A 21,105-nucleotide genomic window follows, 5' to 3' on the forward strand; every position below is an offset into this window, starting at 1 on the left:
TAGCCAGTGATAGCCAAAAGGCTGGATGTGGCTAGAAGCCATAAAATACCCAGGTCTGCTCTAGTCTGAGATGTGAAAATAAAGATGATATATATACCACTCATGGATTACTAGCATGATATGTAAACCCAGCCATTATTTTGAAAACTACCTAATGAACAGTGATTTAAACCAGAGGTTCCAGGTTCAATTCTAGATTCTCTCCTTATGTCTATGGGGTACTTTTATCTTCTCATTCAGATCTTGGGTCCCCAGGATAATTGCCATAATTTGAGCTTCCTGGGAATTGGTTCACAATAAGATCTTTAAGCTGGTTTTTCTTGAACTTTCAAAATTTAGGTTTCAGAGGAAGTTTCATCTTCAAATGAAGAGTTCTCCAGAAACACATGAAATAACTCCGCTAGTTCTCCTTCTGTATATATACACATACAAACACAATATTTTGACGAGAAGCTATTTAAATTTAAAAATCTGAAGCCTGGAACACCAAAACAAATGCGCCCATATAATTTAGCCTTTGTTTGTCAATGTTATCTCAGCCTGAACACTTTAGTTTTTGCACATTAACTTCCAAGGTAGCATGAGTTAATGAATTCTTGCCTTTCATTAAGGCTGACTGGCTTTTGGTTAATGTAAGTTAGCAACTTTATTAACTCCAAGCAGGGCCTTGTATACATGAGCAAAGTAACTTGTTGCTCACATTATCATATTTAAGAACCATCTTTTATCAAAATACTGATCGTACCTTACTAAAATATTTCAACATCACTGCATTATCTCGCTATTTTTAGATCATCATTATTTCTGAACAATTGGTATCTATTTGAAATACATATAGAAAAGTCTATAATTTAGTGCTTGATGTCCCAATAGTACTCAATACACCCAGATTGTTTTGGTACAGGGAGTTGGATTCTACAATTATCCTAGGTTAATTCAGAGGAGCATCCTTGCTGGCAAATGCATCAAACAATGGACTGTGTTTGCTTTAATTTAGTAGGCAGTGATGTTATGAGGTGTTCCATATCAAGCTGCAAGTGGCTTATAGGTTCTTCTGGGCCTGGCTGCTGAAGAGGCAGCTGTATCAAGGCACTTGGTTTTCTACTGGCTTCATTTAACTGTAATTTCATTGTACTAAGTATGTTTGGAAAGTGCGAAGGGGCTGTGATATTTCTCTTGAGAACCATTCAAAGCAATCTTGGGGGTATTAAGAGCAGCGTAATGGAGCTATATCTCTGTGTTGAATAGCATATGGAGCAACTAATTATTGATAGTTGTTCTATAACAATAAAACCTCTTGGTTAGAGCTCTTCTAAAACTCAGAGCACTTTCTTGATACATGTGCTGGCCAGTGATTAAACTCACAGAAAATTCTAAATCCAGTTGAAGGCCAAGAATGTCCAACCATCTGGACTTTAATTCATAACGTAAAGCTTGCCCAGGTGTGTGCAGTAATTGAACCAGGAAAATGAGAGAGACATTTTTACATAACTGGGACAAAACAATTCTGGAGTGGGGGAAAGATAATAGAAGAAACAGGACAAGTGTAGAAGAGAAAAAAAGGATGGACTCAGATGGGCTCAGGAAAACAAAACAAATTAAGACAAAGTTTCTGGGCCTATTCAGTATATTAAACTCTGGTTTTCTCTGCCAGTGTCTGTTGCATAAACCATTTTTGGGTGGATTCACACATCATGCTGTTGTAAACCATCAACTACAAATCATTTTACTAGGTTTACACAGTTTATTAAACCAACATCAAACGTGATGGACGAAGCTTATTATGGTGTGAATTTAGTCATTAAATCTGTTTCAAGAAAGAACTGTTGTCTAGCCTACCAAAAGAAAAAAAGACTAGCTAGTTTAATCGTTCGTAAATCTATTTGCAAAACAATCCTGACAATGTTGCTTCCTTTAATGTTGTCATCTGCTGGGACTTCAGAAGCATGCCTTCTCCATAGTGGCCCCTGCCCTATGGAACACTTTTCATCTTCAAATCAGTAAAGCCCCTAATTCTTCTTGCCTTCTGGAAGGCTTTAAAGAGCTGGTTGTTTCCTCAGTGGTGGGGCTGGAACCTAGAAAAATCCAGATGTTGATATAAGATAACAGATAATCAGAGTTGGAAGGGACCTTGTAAGTCATCTAGTCCAACCCCCCGCCCAAGCAGGAGACCCTACACCATTTCTGACAAATGGCAGTCCAATCTCTTCTTGAAAGTCTCAAGTGATGGCTCCCCCACAACTTCCAAGGGCAAGCTGTTCCATTGGTTAATCGTTCTCACTGTCAGAATGTTTCTCCTTATTTCCAGGTTAAATCTCTCCTTGTTCAGTTTCCATCCATTATTCCTTGTCTGGCCTACAGGCGCTTTAGAAAATAGCTTGACCCCTTCCTCCCTGTGGCAGACCCTCAAATATTAGAAGACTGCTATCATGTCTCCCCTGGTCCTTCTCTTTACTAGACTAGCCAAGCCCAGTTCCTGCAACCATTCGTTGTATGTTTTAGCCTCCAGTCCCCTAATCATCCTGGTTGCTCTTCTCTGTACTTTTTCTAGAGTCTCAACATCTTTTTTATAGTGTGGTGACCAAAACTGGATGCAGTACTCTAGGTGTGGTCTTACTAAGGCTTTATAGAGTGGTATTAGTGCTTCCCTTGATCTTGATTGTATTCCTCTGTTAATACAATTTAGGATTGCATTAGCTTTTTTGACTGCTGCTGCACACTGCTGGCTCATATTTAGCTGGTTGTCCACTAAGACTCCAAGATCCCTCTCACAGCTACTGCTATTGAGCCTGGTTTCACCCAGTCTATATGAGTACTTTTGGTTTTTCTTGCCTAAGTGTAGGACTATACTTTTCTCTACATTGAATTTCATTTTGTTAGATACGGCCCAGTGTTCTAGTCTGTCAAGATCCATCTGGATCTTGAGCCTATCTTCCTGGGTGTTAGCTATTCCTGTCAGCTTAGTATCATCTGCAAATTTGGTAAGTTCCCCTTCTATTCCCTCATCTAAGTCATTAATGAAGATATTGAAGAGTACTGGGCCTAAGACGGAACCTTGTGGCACCCCACTGCTTACTTCCCTCCATGTAGACTTAGACCCATTAAGGACTACTCGTTGAGTACGGTTTGCCAGCCAGTTGCGAATCCATCTAGTGGTGGTGCTATCTATTCCACTTTTTTCTAGCTTACTAAGAAGTAGGTTGTGGTCTACTTTGTCAAATGCCTTGCTGAAATCTAAATATATTATGTCCACAGTATTTTGCTGGTCTACTAATTTAGTCACTGATATATAGAGGAGTGCTTGCTTTAGGGGCCTGGAAGTCTTTTGTATTATTGTTGTTGTTGATATTCTTGTTGGATATAATATTATTGTTTTTAAGCCATGGATTATGATATATAATATGGTCATATAAGTCAGGTTCCCCAATCCCCGCACTGTGAATCGGCACCGGTCCGCGGCATGTTAGCAACCGGGCCACACAAACAAGTGAAGCCCTGTCTGCAGGATGCAGGCAGCATGCAAAACCACACCCCCTCTGATTTGTGGAAAAAAACTTTCTCCATGAAAAATTTCTCCCAGGTGCCCCAAAAGTTGGGAACAATTGATATAAGTATTTTAAACAAATAAATAAGAGAGAGAGGTGGGGGGAGATTAGATAGATGTATATGGCAGAGAGAAAAGAAAGAGTAAATTAGTGCAGTAATGAAAGAGATGGATCCAAAAAAATCTTCTATTTCAACAGATGGAGGAATTTTTGTTTTAGAATAGAAAGATTGGCATAGAAGGGAGAGAAAGTTTTGAATCCAGTTCAGTGTTGTATATCCTAATTATGAAAGGGTTAGTCTGGGTGATACATCATCACAATATTTTGAATAACTGATTAATGATTAGAAGAAAACTCTAGGGATCTAGATGCTTTCAATAGATGTCTTATTATAATCATGTGATCACATTGTGTGGTTGTGACAGCTGGTGGTTTGTTATGCTTTTATAAATATGACACGTATTTCAAGTGTGCTATGCCTAGAGAATATCTCTGTTTAGTTTTTCAAAAAATATGTTCCATAGCTACTCAGTTAAAAGGGGCTACTACCATCAAAGACCATGCTATAAAGCTATCTTGAAAGACTCTGGTTGAATCATCAGAGAAGAATGCTGCTGGTCTGACATGATTTCATGAGAAAAGTTGTGTTTAAAAATAGCAATTGTAGCTTAAAGTTTTTTATATGTTCATCTTGAGTCATAATCCTAGATTCCTTAGTATGCCTGAAATATTTTTACATTTGAAATAGCTATATCTCTGGAATTAATTTTTTTACTTGGTTTGCTTAGCATAACTCACTCCAGATGTATTTTACCCTTTAGATGAACTAATTCTGCCTGCTTTTTCATCTACCATTAACATTCTTTTCCATAGCTTAATCCCTAGATTCTCCATTAGAATTGGCATTTGTTGCCATTAGAACAACAATAGCAATAAAAGATAAATTATTCTCCAATTACACAATGTTATTTTTGATGTATGGGATGCTGATAGTATTATCCCCTAGAGAGAGCAAAATTACAAAAACTAGTATAGCAAAAAAACAACAACCATGCTTTGTTGGTTCTACGAGGAAAAACAATCAATCTACAATTTGGTAACATTTGTTCGAGGCCCAACCAAAAATGACACAAAAAGAATATGCATGATTCAGGCTTTTTAGAAATTCAAGATGGGGAAGACATACAAAAGCGGGAACATTAGTCACAGTGTTTGAGCCATAGATTTGCCAATGCCATGTTACATTAAATAAGTCATTCCCTATTTTACTTCATATATAATGTTGGTACAGTAAAAACATTGTCCCTGTTATGACCAAGCCATTACTGTACTTTACCAACTATGATAAACAGCAAGAAAGTTTAGCTTAATTCAATAAAATTTCTTGGAAAGAGTTGGTCTGCAATAATTTTTGAACTTTGTTGTGAGGAGATCCAGTGTAATACATAAACCATGATTTGTGGCTTACCAAAGCTTCATCCAACTAGATGCCTTCCAGTTTTGATGAGACTCTAACTCTCAGACAGTGTAATCATAAGAACTATTAAGAGCAAAATTATAAGTATGAAGTATCCTTTGGGTCAACTTCAGCTCTTATTGACTTTGTGGAACATTTGTGTAGTTTTCTGAGCAGAAATATGAAAGAACTTTGCCAGTGCTTCCAAGGTTTTGTTTTGTTTTGTTTTCAGACTTGTCTACTATCCTGGGATTTTCTTATGGTTTCCCATCCAAGTACTAATTAGGTCAAACCCTACTTCCTTTTTCAAGATCTGTTAAGCAAGGATCTAATTAAAAAACAGTCAAAAGTCATAATTAGTCTACTTAAAAGGTAGATATAAACACTCTTCCTTCTCAAAATTAGAAGGGTTATATGAACTATGGTTTGTTCACAGCAGTTCTTTTGAGAAGCAACTGGATTTTAAATAGACCAATTATAAAATGTTTATTGGGGTTTTCCTTTTTCATCTCATAATTTTCTGGCTTCAAGAAGTTTGACTTAGAGGAGTGAGTCAGAAATATTTTATAGTAATCAATTTATAACTGTCTATTCCACGCCAATGAAGCTTTCAAATCGTATATGTCTCAGATATTGATATTGCCACTGCAAAAATTCAGAATACCTAAAATAATTCCTGAGTTTTATCTCAGTAATGAAATAATAGTCCATATTCTGAATTTTACAAGCAGCGGTGATGGTTTGACCCTTAAACATTTGTTTAATGTTTCCTACTAAGCAGGTAGTATATAATACCTAATACAAATTTAAATTTGTGGGCATTTTTGAGAGAAATAAAAGATACATAAGAACATAGTGTTCAAAGTTGATTGATACTCATCAAATCAGTGACCAATTATAAAATGTTTACTAGGGCTTTCCTTTTTTATCTCATAATTTTTTGGATCTAAGAAGTTTTGATTTAGTTCAGAGTCATTCAGAAATGTTTTATAGTAATCAATTGCATAACAGTTTATTCCATGTCATTGAAGCTTTCATGGTGTATGTGTCTACGGTACTGGTATTGTCAGTGTAAAAGGAAAAAATTTATATAATCTGAAAAGAAACTAGAATGCAAACATTAGCTGCTTTATCTAAATCAGACCATCTAACTTGATATTATTTCTAGTACTTCGAGTAGCAGCAAAGCTTCCGAATGGGCACTTTTCCCAGCCATCTATGGACCATCAGAGATTTAATCGTGGCCATTATGTGTGCAGCGTTCATGCTCTATCAATAAGCTTACACATCCTTCCCTAATTTGCTAAATATTTTTTTTTTTCAGAACTTCCATCTATTTTTTTTATTGTGAAGGTACCATGACAGTGTTTGCTGTATGTATGTGGTGGCATATTTGAGTGTCATTGGAATAGCATAAAGTGAAGGCACCTTTCAATGAGTTCAACTCCAATTGACTTTGTGGACAGGTCTATACAGTTTTCTTGAAAATACAAGAGTGATTTGCCATTGTCTTTTGGGGGGGTGTTTTTCAACTTTGGTCTGAGATTTTCTGGTGGTTTCCAAGAAGGTTAAATGTATACCCTTGTATGGCTACCCCACTTAACTTATTGAGCTTCCAATATCATTCTGTTGGGTGAAGCATTTGTAACCCAAGTCTGGTACAAGTTGTAACTCAGTGCTTGATTTCTGAGAGATTTGCAAATACCTTTTTCAGGACATTTAGACTTTGTCCTCTTTTCAATCTGAACTGGACAATAATGCTATTTGTATTAATTTTGAAAATATTAGAATTCCCTCAAGCGATCTCTCCCATGTAGGAAGGCATGTCCAACTCATGGCTCAAGGGCTGCATGCAGCCCTGGAAAGCAGGTAATGTGGCCCCACAAGCTCGTAAACCTTTAACATTATTATGTGTATTTCTATACATTAACTATATTATATATTTTATATATGGTCCAAGACAATTCCTCTTCACTCAGTGAGGCTCAGGCAAGCCAAAAAGATGGACACGGCTGATGCAGAAGGTCCATTTTGGCTACATAAGCAGTGACACTTGTATAACCGAGATCACTATTTAGTGTAAACATAACAATGAGTTGTCTGATTGCTCATGAAGAGAGAAAAACTATTCTTCACATTTCCTTACTATTTTTTATTGATTTGTGCAAGCAGATTTTAACTTTTAGACTTCCCTGTTCAAAATTATCTCAGTGAATTGTGACTTACACCCAGGGGTGGGATTCAAATTTTTTAACAACCAGTTCTGGGGGCATGGCTTAGTTGTTGGGCATGGTTTGGTGGTTATGTGACTGGGTGGACATAGCTTGGTGGTCATGTTATTGGCTGGGCGTGGCCAACTCAACATCACTCACATTGAGGCACACATCTCCTTGCATGGCCTCTCGTGACTGTGGGGATGCTGCAACAGTCGTAAGTGTGAAAAAGGGTCATAAGTCACTTTTTTCAGTGCCACTGTAACTCTGAATGGTCACTCCACACAAGCAAAGTACCAGCAGATGAGGAAAAAAAACTCCAGAGAAGTTCCAGAGGCAGGAAGTCTAGTCCTGCCAAGAATGTAATAAGGGTTAATGGAGAGGCAGTTTCTGAAAACAACACCAGAATGTTTCCTTCCTTCTTTCTTTACAGGATTAGGCCAGTAATTTCTTCTAACAACCGGTTCTCAGAACTGCTTAGAATGTTAACAACCGGTTCTAGCGAATAGGGGCGAACTGGTAGAATCCTACCCTTGCTTGCACCCTTGTATCTCAGTTGAACAGCATCTAAACAAGGAATTGGTCTTCTAGAGTGTTACTATTAATCTTCAGCTAGAAATGGCAGTTGAAAAATCAAGAGCATCAGAGAAGTAGGTAATTTTCCTCCAAAGATCTCTTCTGGGAACAACATATTGCCCATTCCTTCAGGACTATTATGTATGTTAAGCATTAAAAAAAATGGTGTTTATCTTCCTGGAAGATTCTTTCTTACCAGAAGAATTTAACATGCATGTCTGCACACAAACAAAGGGACTGAAAGTTTGGTGAGCTTGTAAGCATAGATTAATAGCTCAGAATTCCCTTGGAGTTAGATTCATGCTCCCGTTTCCTTAGAGATCCCTTTAGCATTTCAAACTACTGTGGTGGTGCCTGTGTCTGAGAAAGTAACAGCCAAAAATAACATCTGAAAACATTAACTAGTCAAGGTCAAAAAGTTTTTGTATTCCTTTCTCCTCAGGGTCTGTCTCATATGGTTGTCATTTTCAACTGTCCCTCCTATGTTTTCTTTCTTTGAACTGGAGATAAGGTGGTTTTGGCATTACCAGTTTCTATGAAACTACACAGGGTTTCACAAAAGCAATTACAAAATACAAGAGAGAATCGGCTGTCAGAAGTCCTACTAAGCTTGTAAATGCAACAAGAAACCCGGGTCCTAGGAATTATATTGCCTACAGTGGCTGAGATTGTATGCATGTGATACAGGTAGATTGTTTCCAGAGTAAACATTTTAAAGGATTTAACGTAACTAACCTGCAGAGAGAAAGAAATTCTTTTTTTCCCCCTCCTTCCAATCCTAGTGATGCATGAGTATTAAAAAAAGCATTCTTGCAAATATAATTATGCCATGCCTCTTGCTGGCTGGCTGTTACATATTGATAAGCTTATATTGCTGGCAGCTCTTCCTGTTCAGCAACTCAAGTTGGAAGAACAGGAGAAACGCTGCTTTTCACATCTGAATGGATGTTTGAATGTTTAGTTAAAAATTATATCTTGCCATGGTATGAAAAATACAGGATTTTTTTTAAAAAAATAGGTCCATTTATATCTTACATTTATATCCTCCAAAGGTTCAGGGCAGCCCACTGGAAATGTTCCCCAATTCCATTTCTGTAGCAACAACAATGTTAGATAGGTTGGACTGAGAAGGTGACTAGCCCAGAAGCACCCAGTAATTTTTTCCATAGCTAAGGATGGCCATGGGTTTCCTGGACTCCCCAGTACTAATCAAACATCTTAACCACTGTAGTTTGCTCAAATCCCAAACTCATATCTAGGTTTTAGAGTGAAAGTCCCAAGCTAATTCAAAGGTACTTGTGTCTGTTTGTTATTGCAATACAGGTGGTCTTGGTTTAATGAACATTCATTCAGCAACGATTCAGGTATGTGATAATGCTAAATGAGTAGCTTCAATCGGTGTTCAAAGTCCCAGCTATTGCAGCACCCCTCTGGATTGTGATTTGGGCACTTAACAACCGGCCATATTTCTGACTGTTGTAGCATCTTGTGGTCATGTGGTCACATTTTGCAGCCTTCCGTGCCAACTTCCTACAAACAAAATCAATGGGAAAGCCAGCAGGAAATCAGAAGTTGTGTTCATGTGAGGTCCTTGTTTACTGATCCCCCTTGGTACTCACTTAACTATGGTAACCGGGAGGGTGGGGGTTGTCCAACTGTCATCATTACATAACTCGGTCACACAACATCATTCTTTATAATTGTATTGCTTAGTGACAGACATTCTGGTCCCAATTACTATTGCTAAGTGGAGACTACCTATACAAGGGAAAAGCAATCTAAAAGAGAGAGAAATTATCCTCTTTTGCTTATACCCGAGCTTCTTAGAAGTCCATTTACTTCCATAAATGATAATCTTATTTGATGCAAAAAAAAATTATGTTCATAAATATAATTTTAATTGAATTCTTTCACAGGCTTGCTTCTCTTCCGATATGGGTCAGATACAACATTGTTGGTGAATATGAACTAACTATTCCTATAGCCACGTTTAAAGGGATATTCTTTATTAAATATATGATATGGGTATATCATAATAGCAGAATAAAGGAGTATACATAGGTGGAATATGTTCACCATGCAATCAAATAACAGATTATCGTTAATCCAATAACCATTTCTGGAAAATGGTTATAAACATGTGGTAGAATCTCAACTTTCTAATTTGTTTCAAAATAATTCTGTTAAACTAGAAATCTGAAGTTGTCTGTGCCCTTCTTGATGGCTTTCCATAGATATACGTTGGCTGCCATGCCATGGACTGATAGGGCTGTTATTACATATTTAATATGTATAAAGCACCCAACATTTTTGAAGTGCTCCCTGCAAAACATCAAAATAGATGACTCTTGCTCCCAATAAGCTCTGGACATAATCAACATGATACAAAAAAAGAAAAACAGATAAAGTGAAAACAGGAAGCAAACACTGGAGCAATAACATCCCCTCTTCTTTAGCAATGATTGAGACACGGTTCTCTTCTTGCCATTATAGAGATACCTAAGTTTCATGGACTACTGAGGAGAAAAGATATCTATTAAATCTGTATAGTGACACAAATGGAAAAAAAATGTCAGTTTCAGAATTAATGAAAGGGTGTAAATTGATGAAAATAAGTAAACTATGTCAACTCTCTTGGCAAACATCAGATTTGTCTGTTGTTGTTGTTTTAATTTATGTATTTATATCCCACTTTTTATTATTTTTACAAATAATTCAACGTGGCGAATAAACCTCATACTTCTTCCTCCTCCAATTTTCATCCTCACACACACCCTGTGATTGACCCAAGGTCACCCAGCAGGCATTGAGGCTGCCATTTCCAAGTGACTTGTGGGGTCCTTGTCTCTTGAATTCTCAGCTCTGCTTGACTGCATGAAGCATATGCTACTTTCTATCATCCTCTCTACACCATACGATACTTCATGCAATTCGATGTGATGCATTTATTTCATTGTTTTTCTGCTGCTCATCTGTTTGAAGGACCCAAAGCAATATACAATGAACAGTTGATGTTAAAATCAAAAGCTCTAAAAGGTTATTAAAATACAGCTTATTTTAAGGAAGACAGAAAGATGGGTTGATCTTGGCCGTTTGTTCTTGGATTAAGAATATACATTTATCAATCATTCGAAAGTGACATAAACCTTGTCAAACAACATTTTTTGAGCTGTTGTGTGAAGATTTGGTGCACAATCAGACACAATTTCACAGATTTCAGAACAATGAATTGAGTCATAAACAGGGCAGTTTTCCTAAACTGAAGTACTTTGCTGCAGTGTCTCATAGAAGAAATGTATGTAGAGGGATTAGATAAGCCTAAATAAATAGTTCTTTATAAGGCTGCGAATAGATCCAGACGTGAAGGGCAAAATTTAATTTGAAGCATGCATGAGCATGAACAAACAAAGCACCTGTTGGAAATCTTAAGCAAAGCTCTTCTTTTCCTGAGATTGTATGTCAGCTGCTCAGGACCGTCACACAAATCCAAGAAAAGATATGATGTGGTATGCACAATTTTGTACGCTCTGAATCTGAATCTGCCTTTTGAATTCAAATCTCAGCACAGCTGTACCAAATATAGAAGATTGTGACTTTTGAAGGCCTTATCTCTAAAAACACACATGGTAGAAAATTTTCTTCCTGATAGAATATGTAGTATTTTGGCCACTTACCACATCACTCAACAATAAAATAGCACTGAGAATCCTTTAATTTGCTCAGATACAGTCGTTTAAATCAGGGGTTTCCCACCTTGGCAACTTGAAGACCTGTAGACTTCAACTCCCAGGATTTTGGGAGGAATTCTGGGAATTGAAGTCCACAAGTCTTCAAGTTGACAAGATTCGAGACCCCTGGTTTAAATCACAGTGGTAGGCAAATGCCAAGACTTTTTGTTACACACGCTAGTAGCATTTCTGTGGGATTGTTCCAGTACTGATTAGGTCAGATAAACCTTCCTTCCCTATCACAACAATTCCCAGAACTTGGTATTTCAAGTAAAAGTTTCTGTTAATGACTTTTAAACTTGACTGAGCATGAAATTAAAAAAAGATTCTCAAGTTACTCCCTCAGGTGCTTAGATGCACACCAGCTGGCACAGAAAGAATCTCAGCCTTTTGCAAATATTAGGAGATTCTGGAGCTATGACAGTGTGATATAAAGAAGTATGCTGCACTTAAGAAGAATTTGTATAGCCTATTGCTGGACACTGTTAGGCTCATATTTGTTTGATCACTGTCTTAATGCCAGGTTGTCCATCAGCACAATGTCGTTGGCATCTGAAATATGTTAATGATGCTAGGCCCTAATTATCTGACAGATCCCTAAGAAGCCTTACTGGCACAGGGAGTTTTCCAATTGGGAGAAGAAGAAAAACTTAAGCATATTCTTGAATCCCAGAAATCCAAGAAGGGTCAGGCAAGAAAAGTCATTTAAAAAGCAGACAAGGAGTTTAGAAGGAAGCAAGAACATGAGTAAAAATCTTTGCACTGACCATGGAGAAAGGATCAGTGATAACTTTGGTCAAAATAATTTTGGTAGAGTGCTAATAGCAGAAGGCATATTAGAGAGCTGCCAAAACTACAGCTGCTGAAGTGAATTCCAGAGTGCCAGAATGAGCAGCTGGAAAGAAATTGAACAGTATTGAGAAAAAATAGAGAAGTCAAAGATTATATATTTATATATTTTTTTGTTTCTTTGTTCTTGAATGGGTCATCCTGCAAGTTTACATCCAGTAGAAATGATCTAATGCAGAGATGGAAAAGTGATAAGGAAGATGGTAAAATAATAGGTTCAAGGCATGGATGTGAAGCCATTTGATGAGGAGCTAATTGTTAGGTTGTTTAAAAAAAGAAAGGGAGAGGTTGATGGAGGTCAAAGGAACATTAGAAAAAAAGAGGAACAGTAGGAAAAGAAGGTGGAGTCATTGAGGTCACCTTACACGGCAAAATTGTGAGGAGGGCTGGGAACTGACTGATTAGAGTTACTTAGAATCTGTATGGATGAAATAAATATGTATTGTTTCATCAGATGGCTGGCAGATGAGAAGAAACCATTACTTTTCAGAGAATGAAATTAGCTATCTCTTTTGTTATCCTTTATTACTAGATGATACAGTTTCTGTAAAGGAAAAGAGATGTTGACGGTAAATGACAAGGAACTAATTATTATAAAGTATCATAGTATGCAACCTTCTATAAGGTACTTATAACAGCTGTGCAATGCTTTGAATTCTGGAAAAGATCCTTTGAAATGTGGGGTCGCAAAAGCGGCACCTGTCTGCAATTCATTAAAGCAGCTACATCTGTTTCAGGTTTGTATGGTTACTGCAAGCAGGTTTATTAAGCTATGTTTTTTTTTTTAATTTAATTGTTCTCTTTTCGTTTACAAGTGCATAGGTTTCTTCCAAATCTGAGTATTGCACCTTCTGTTTCCACACTTTCTAATGCATATAGCTTGATACATATAGCTTGACAAGAACTCGTGAAAAATTGGGTCGTGACCAACACATGCAAATCTCTATAATTTAAGCAAGGTGCATCATAAGTGAAACAGTAAATGTGAATAAAAGTTTAGTACTACTGGAGCATATCATATCAGAATTATTCAGAAAATAATCTGAAATGCATTTGATCATTCAGTACACTGGCAGTTTTAATAATTTATAATATACCTTATTAGCATAGCCTTGTGCTTCAGCTATGTTATTGCCAAAACAAGTTGAAAGACCATTGTCACTGCCTTGTCTTGTGGCTGGAGGGTTTTCTTGTGTTTGGGAATTTCCCCTCCATCCTCAAAAATAATCCATTTAACAAACCCTCTCCCTTTTTACTTTTTTGGCACATTTCTTTTTCTATGAGTTTGTTCTTTTTAACCAGTGATCATTAAATTTATGAGGCATTTCTGTTCTCTTTTCAGTTGTTTCTTTCTAAGGAAAAATGTATGTTCCGTGCTGCATTGTAAAAAAAAAAAGATTAATAATTAAAATACCATCATTATGGGACTTTTTAAAGATTTCATGTCAGACTGTCATGTCCCATTAAATCTAAAAGTTCCATCAAGAGAGAGCCTTAAGATGCTTTCAATTTTAAGCATTAGTTATCATTTTAAAACAATTCAGGATGCAATTTTGAAAGTACATTTTGAGTGACTTTGGAAATATATGCAAAATGTTGCATCAAATCAATATAGACTTTGACTGTTATAATGTTAATATTCACATGCTTTTATAGTGAACCTAGAAAACCTAAGGTAATACATGGCAAAAACATGTTCTGGGTCATTGTCATGAAGATATAATTAGCACATAATAATAAATCAAGTTTAGCCTCAAGGTTTTATTCACAGTTTTTTTTTTCTGATAAAATTGCTCTCACTTAGGTTTCGATTCTACATAAGCTCAGCCCAATAAGGTGATTGGTATGACCTCTTATTATGGCATCTGGGCCTATGAATTCTGAAGAAGGGGATAAGGTTTTCTTCAGCGTGAGCTTGGCCATCTGGGATGGAACCGTGTCACTCCTGGCTCCTTTGTGCAGCAAGGAGAGATGTAACTGATTGGATTCAAAAGTTGGTAAATGATATCTTGGGAGGGCGTCATGACAGGTCCCTGGAAAGAGGCAATGGTGTGTCTACTCATGAAGAAGCTTCTCTTAGTTTCAATCACATTTTTCCTTTTTTAAAATGAGGTTCTCCACTAAGATCAATTGGGTGCATTTCTGAACCTTCTATGAGGGTTGAGAGTTAGTATTACTGTTTTTCAGTAGTTCTGCTCCTTCCTGATTGGGATTCTTTAGTTAATAGTACAGAAGAAGGAAAGCTTTGAGCTGGTGGCCATTTCTATATGGGATGCATCAGGATTTAGCTGTTTTCCCTCTATTTTTTAACATCTGTATGAAAGCACTGGAAGAGGTTATCATTAGATTTGGGGTGAAGTATCATCAAATGCTGATGATGCCCAACTAGGTGTGATCAGAGATGCAGTAGAGGTTCCAATCTGGTGTTTGGAAGCTGGGGTGGGTGGGGGAAATAAAGTTTAAATCCGGTAAGATAGAAATGTTGTTTATACAAAAAACTGTGCGGGTCTTTGTTGACTCCTTAAATTAATACTAGCACTTCCTCTGAAGTTTGAAGGTTTTTCTGGACTCTGCTAGAACAGTAGTGGAGACCATGCTCAAGGAATCAGGAACGCCTCTGCTCAGCTTCAGCTGGTGGGTCAGTTGTAGCTTTTCTCGGAATGGGAAACTTTGGCAAATCTTTATTGAATAATGCCCACAAGTCTGCAATCAGCATTGCACTTTATATAGGGCTACTTTTGAAGACTATCTTGGAGTTATAATTGGTGCAGAATACTTTGATCTGACCTTAGTGATGAGAGTTACTACAGCAATGTGATCAGTTTTGGGATCCTCCATTAATTTTATTTGTTGTTTATTAAATTTATATAGCTGCCTATCTTGTTATTGTGACTCTGGGCGATAAGTTAAAAATTCAGAAAATAATACAAAGCAATCAAAAAATAACCACAAAAGACATTAAAACAATAGAACTATTAGACACATAAAATATAATCGGTGGGAGGAGGCCATTTATTTTCCTAAAAATACAACCACTTAATAAACTCTCCACCATTATGAAATCTATAATTTTTACTATTATTATTCCTTGGAGAAGCTATTTTTGTGGTTCTGTTATTCATATTCCTCTATTTTTCTAAACAAATATTTATAAGGATTTTTTTTCCAATATTTTGCAAAGAAAATGTTCTGTGTATTACTTGAGTTATGCTTTAATTAACATAAACTGGAAGAAACAATGTTAGATCAGAATAAGTGCTGCATTCTAATATTTTCATAATTGTATTAGGAAACATAACAAACAATATCTACAATGTAGGTGCTGCAGAGTTACAACAGCTTATGACAGTTTCAGCTATAGTTTTTGTTGGTTTGCTCATTCGTACACAGTAATATATTTCTTTCAAATATCTACCTACCTATGTCTGTCTGTCTGTTTTTCTGTCTATCGTCTGTCTGTCTGTCTGTCTGTCTGTCTGTCTGTCTATTTTAGTAATTTGATCTGAATTCACCATTTAGTGAAAGCATGTGCCCAGCTGTCAAAAGATGTTCCCTTTTCTGCATGGCTTTATAGGTAGTCTTCACTTACCAACAGTAATTGAGACCAGGAACTCTGTCACTAAGTGACACGGTCATAAGTCGTGATATCACTTAGCCATACCAGTTTATGATAGCAGTTCCAGTAGTCCTGGTTTCTGTCGTTAAGAAAACCCTGTTTTATGAGTTGACACCTGTGCCATCTGCTGCTGGCTTCCCCATTGACTTTGCTTGTTGGAAGCCAACAGTGAAAGCTGGAAATGGTGATCGCGGGAAACTATGTAGGTCATCCTTGCAAGGCAGTTACAGTGCCCGAATTGTGTTCACATGACCAAGGGGACATGGTGAGGACAGCAACTTTGAAGACCTCAGTAAGTAACAGCAGCATTGTAACTTCAAATGGTTGCTGAAAAATAGACTATATGGGGACTACCTAAATTGCCCATTTCATAGAGTCCATTCATACAGGAACATTATAGTATCTTCCTTCCAACAAAGCCAGAGAGAAGGCATAAAAGCATAACACTGTTAAGGTATTTCATTTATTCATCAATGAAATCTCATAGAAATAAAAAAAAAATTCAGGGATGGTATTTGTATGGAAATTGTTAAAGATGTAAAATGTATATGATTTTAGCATCCACTGTCTAACTTACAATTATTTGTGATATTAAGAAGTGGAGTCCATACCTATAAAGCCATGGTGTGTGTGTGGAGGGGGGGGGCAATGCTCTATTCTGGTAGAATGAAAACTATCATGTAAGATTAAAGCAATTAACAAGTTGGAAAAATGAATAATTTTAACTAATACTTTAAACAGTAGATTCTTGTTCCTCCTTAATTGTAGCCATTGTCAGTTTCTCTGAACATAGTACTGTGTTTGTTACACGTCAGACCATTAAGTAGATGGCCGTAGAATTTTAATCGCATCTGTTTCGGAGATCCATAATGTGTATAATGTGCATGTGCTTGAACTACGCATAACAAATAAGCTACTATTTTAGTTTAAGCTATTTAAAAACGAAGCAGTGGCTTATTCATTGTGCACGGATAGGGTAGGGTGGCTTTTACTAGTGCAGAAAAACTTTAGGATAGCAGCCATGCTTCTCCAATCTCTATCACTTCTTTGAGTTATGGTTTCCTTGAGCTAATAAAGCTTATGAAAGGCTATCCCCACGTAATGAAAAATGAAGCATACTTAGTTGTGACACTATTGTCACAGAAGTTCGTGGGGTTTTTTTTTGCAAAGAGTTATTTTTGTTTTTTTGGTCATTTATGTTTGAATATTTTCCTGAACAAAAGGTGAAGATTTGTAAGCATTTCTACAGCCCAATTAAAGCCTGGAAAATATCATGACATCTGCCTATAAAAGTATAGCTAGGGGGCCTTTCTGCCAGTCTAGGAGATGAAAGTCTCCATTGGTGAAATAGAGGAATTGCTGTTCAATCTTATCTAGCTCCGTTCTGAGCTCCTATAGAACCAAGGAGTCACCCATAATGGTCTAAAGTACAAGAGCAACTTCAGTATTTCTGAATATTCCTTTTTCTTGGGCAGCCTGTATTCTTCGTGCATTGAATTCTCAGTCATCATTTCCACATTTTAATACAAATCTGGTTCATATTTTATATTTTCCCAGAACTACACAGCTGGTTTTTTTTTCCCTCAGACATACATTTTTGTTGTTCTTTAATAATGCTTTGGAGAATATCCAGTAGTGCTTTTTGTCAAATCAAAATATTGTGAAGTTTGATTTTCTAATCCATCAGTGATGTTTTGACATAGTAATAAAATTCATAGTCAAAAGAGTGAGAGTTCTTTTCATATTGAGCGAAAGACTAACACTGAAACTCTATACATGTTTTCAAAATATGGTACATATATTTTAAAAATAAGTACTACTGAATTTTTCCTTGTTAATGTGTATATCATTGCAATCTAAATGGAACGCTTGTTCTTGTGAAATTATGAAATGTTAGTTTAGGGACCCAAATGCATTTATTTAATCTAGAGTGTACTGTAAATTGGTAAAAGAATTTAATTTTTTTTAAAGTAGACATCCAAGGAAATAACTAAAGCCACAAATGAATACTGTTATGTGCAAGCTTTTCTTCCAAATTTAATCAGTCTACCAAATGAAATCTATTATGAAATAGCTTTTGTTGCAAATTAGCAAAATGTTTAATAACTGATACTCTGTAGTTTCCAGTTTATTTCTTCATATAAAGGTTAATTAGCTTTGACTCTGGGAATGGAATACTTGTAACCAGTTATTAATTTTTCAAGATTCATTAGGCAATTTATTTTAATTACTCTCACCGTCACGACACAGAAATAACCATCTATTTAAGTAATATTGTATGATGAATTCTAATACTTTCTTGTGACTGGTAGATGTAGATATGAACCTGATTATTTCCTTGGACTATGTACTGGGTTTCTTTTTCTCCCCACTTTTCAAAGTAATTTTCCATAGGTTCTTTGAGTCCCTGACACCATAGTTAATCTTTGCATCATCACTTATGGTTACCCTAGAGCAGGGGTGTCAAACGCAAGGCCCACGGGCTGAATGCGGCCCACAGGGTGCTTAGATCTGGCCTGCGGGGCCTCCCTGGAAGCAATGAAGGACTGGCCTGCAGTGTCTCTGCCAGCGAAAATGAAGCTCGGAAGGGCTGCATGTGGCCCTCCCAAGCTCAATTTTCTCTTGCAGAGTGCTCAGGCCACTAGAGGCACCACCGACATGAGTGATGACGAGCTGGCCATGCCCACCCCAGCCTCCCAAGGTCAAACACAACCCTGATGCAGCCCTCAATGAAATCAAGTTTGACCCCTGCCCTAGAAATTTTAAAAGGATGTGTCTCTGCCGACCTTGCTCTCCTACCTAACTTCCATCACTGACTTTAATTGCTATTTTTCTTGCCAAATCCTTTGCTAAGCAGAGTTCTAAAGATGCTGGGGATTTGAGTGGGTTCTCTTGAGAGCTCAATACAAGAAGATATAAGAGATTGATGCAAACAGGTGCCAGGGCTGCATCCAGCATGTTTGACGCCATCTCAGAAAACACATAATTGAAACCTGATCATTAACTGCCGGTATCAGTTTAAGGGTCTATGGCACCACGAAACCACATGGAATGATGGCACCATCACCCGCCAATACAATTATTTGCATTTTTATAATGCTTTGGAAAGAGGGACAGTGTTGGCACCTCATAAGCTCTGTGCATCCTGGGCCAGTGCCTGCTTGGCCTTAACCTAAAGTTGGCTGTGGACGCTGCAAATGTATTTCAAGGAAAATCAGGATTTGGGGGAACAGACAGTTGAGCCAGATTTCTAGAGATCTTCTGCAAGTAACCGTAACAGCTTAGCTAATGTTCTAATATAGTCAACTTCTTTTTATAAAGTCTAACCATGCATGCTGCTATATGTGTGCATGTGGGATGGCAAAACTACAATCCTTTACTCCGATTATCACCATTCAGGAAAGATTAAGGGCATCAAGATTGTGGATGCCAAAAACCCAGAATCAAATTCCCACTCAATTAGTGAACCCAAAGTCCTAAACTCACAATTAAAAGACTTTCAGCTTATGACTGAGGGACTGAGATCCATCCCACGACGTTTTATTCTGAATGATAGCTGCCCCTCAGATCCTCACACAGAAAGTTTTCCAAGATCCTCATCTGAGGGCCTTAATTTAAAAAGCAGCAAATAAAGTTTAAAAAGTCAAAGTTAATAAAGGAGGAAGAGGAGGACACTAACCAATAACTTCTTTGTTGTGGAAGTGAAGCTTCACTCAGACTCCTTGTTTTCTGTTGTTCCTGTTAAAATCCTTCGGTTTCTATATTCCAATTATAGGAGCCACAGGTTAAATCATATTTGTCTCCCTATACTAAGAATTCAGATTCATCTTTTTTTTCCCCTATTGTCAGTCATTGTATAGATAGCAGAGGCCATGAACCTATGTTCTTCCTCTTTTTTTTTTTTACTGATTTAATGAGCCCCATTACAGGAACTTTTTCACTTCCTTCTCCATTCCATTGTCTGGGAATCTTTCTTCAGGCAGGGTTCTTGTCTCAAAACTCCAGAGAAATCAGTGCATGTCCTTCCTAAGCTTGCCATTCTTTAGCCCAGAGGTCTCCAAACTTGGCAACTTTAAGACTTGTGGACTTCAACTCCCAGAATTCCTCAGCCAGCTTTGAAAATCCACAAGTCTTAAAGTTGCCAAGTTTGAGGACCCCTGCTTTAGCCAAACACTTCTTAGCAGTTCTTCCTTAATGAGTTCAGTCATTTTGCTTGTGTTTTTTTTTTTCTGGGTGCAGGCACATTCGTGGATGATCTTTCAGTTTTCTATTAGTGCTGTTCCAGGCTAGGCAGAAATGGATATGGAGATTGCTTGCTGTGTTAGATTAGTTGTTACAGATTATTAAGGAAAAGGCCCGGGGCATAACTGCCATTCAGCTGGAAGGACAAGGAGCCATTATGACCAGGTGGTCAGAATTCCCTTCTGTGATTTAACTCTGGGTTTTTTATTATTATTATTATTACTGAATGTACCCGATCTTTCTCTTTACAAACATTTAATGCTTCTGGCAGCAATGGAAAAAAAAAACTATATCTGCTATTGCTCTGTAATTGTCTCTGCTTAATGGAATCTTTGTACTTGACTTCTTTTCAAGAGGACATCATCTGGTAGAGATCTGGTGTGATGCCACTGTGCATGCAACACCCTACCAATTCCCCCTGCTGGAAATGATAAATGAGATCTATTATTTCATTCAGGAAAACTCTAATTGGAGAAACAAAATAACCTCTAAAGTAGATGAAAGGACAGTTACCTTCTGTGGGCTGTTCAAGAGATGTGGAGGATATCTGTAGAACCCGAGTCTGATATCGAATTGTGCACGCAGTAGAAATCATATGAAGTAGCTTAGCTGGGATAAAGAAAGGAAAATCATGCAATAGCAAAGGATGAAAAGGGGCCAGATTAAGTCAAAGAAAACCATTCAAAGAAAGGTTGAGAAAGAACATAAGCATTGAAGGGCAACTAAATGTTTGGGCAGCGTAGGAAAATCGGGTGGATCCACAAAGAAAAGGAAATATGAACCAGATTGAGAATGTACAAAACTCAGATCTCCCTTGTATAGTCTGATCAAGCCAGTAAGGCAGAGAGTGGAATTTAACCAGGAAGGATTTGTTACTAAA

The 21,105-nt window shown here is 37.2% G+C and overlaps 1 protein-coding gene across 2 annotated transcripts in view; it reads left to right on the forward strand.

Moving 5' to 3' along the window:
- Positions 1–21,105, forward strand: part of CDKAL1 (CDKAL1 threonylcarbamoyladenosine tRNA methylthiotransferase) — a 299,952-nt gene that overhangs the window by 277,734 nt on the left and 1,113 nt on the right. The window lies entirely within an intron of this gene.

The sequence above is a fragment of the Pseudonaja textilis genome, chromosome 3 (assembly GCF_049901715.1).
Source record: "Pseudonaja textilis isolate UNSWEBS1 chromosome 3, rPseTex1.2, whole genome shotgun sequence".
Lineage (NCBI taxonomy): Eukaryota > Metazoa > Chordata > Lepidosauria > Squamata > Elapidae > Pseudonaja > Pseudonaja textilis.